We start from the raw sequence: 1,036 nt of genomic DNA, 5'->3' as shown, positions 1-1,036 counted from the left end.
CGTTCCCCACTACTTGTCCATCTGGTGAATCTACTCAGCCTATCTAGAGGTCTTTGTTTTAGGAGGGTCAGCTGTTCCTCATCTAGCAGTAATCAGTTGTGAATATTCCTTTACATAAGACTGGGGTCTGCTGTTCAGTTACCCAGTTCTATGCTGGGTTACTATCTTGGAGTCCCTTGGGACACCCTGGCCAACAACTCAAAAGAAGGTATCTCCTATCTGGCATTGTTGCTTGTTATGTAGCCTTTAGCTATACATATGGACTCTTAAAAATCTGTATTGGCCCCTTTAATCTTTGGTTATACATTCCTTTTGGGTATTTAAGGCCATACAGTTGGCCCAGATAAACCAATTTATTTTTCCTCTTAAGGCCATGTGAAGATCTGTTCCTCAGGGATCACATGGACTTGAGCGGAGCCTCTGGCTCCTTTCTTTTACCAGTTTCTTCAACGAGAAGATAAGTCAAAGGTCCTAGTCAACCATGGCTGGCTTCACTTGGAAGTATGGAGGAAATGTTTCCTCTGTGTTGACCCTCCTCTTTGTAGACTGGACAGTGGTTCAAATCCATCTGGTGGGGTCTCCTCCTCCTTTTTCAAGAGGACAGGTGACCCACCACAATTACAGGACATTTTATGAGATGCTGATAGTCCCCTGGAACCAGTCGACCTAGGAGGACAAGGAGCAAAAACGATCCTTTATGTCCGTCTGACCAAATTATTATAGGCCTCATAGTGTGTCTGTTAAACATCCAAGAAGGTTAGTTTCACCATTCTGGCATTTTTAATTACTGTGTGTCATGTAGATAAATCCTGGATAATGGCCAGTTGGTCTCAAATAAACCTTATCTAGAGATATATTTCTTGATCTGTTATGTATAATTTGTCAGTAGATTGTAGGAATAATATGGTTCCCTGTGGTTTTCATGACTAGCTAGGCATTGTTTCTCTCTTGTATCGTCTCACCCCTCTATCATGGTTTTCTGACTTAAGGTGCCCCCACTTCCCCGACCTTTCTTCCTTACTAATACCCTTGCTCC

The sequence above is a fragment of the Nannospalax galili genome, unplaced genomic scaffold, assembly GCF_000622305.1.
Source record: "Nannospalax galili isolate Female #2095 unplaced genomic scaffold, S.galili_v1.0 scaffold360, whole genome shotgun sequence".
Taxonomy (NCBI): domain Eukaryota; kingdom Metazoa; phylum Chordata; class Mammalia; order Rodentia; family Spalacidae; genus Nannospalax; species Nannospalax galili.
Note: the sequence above shows the minus strand (reverse complement) of the source record.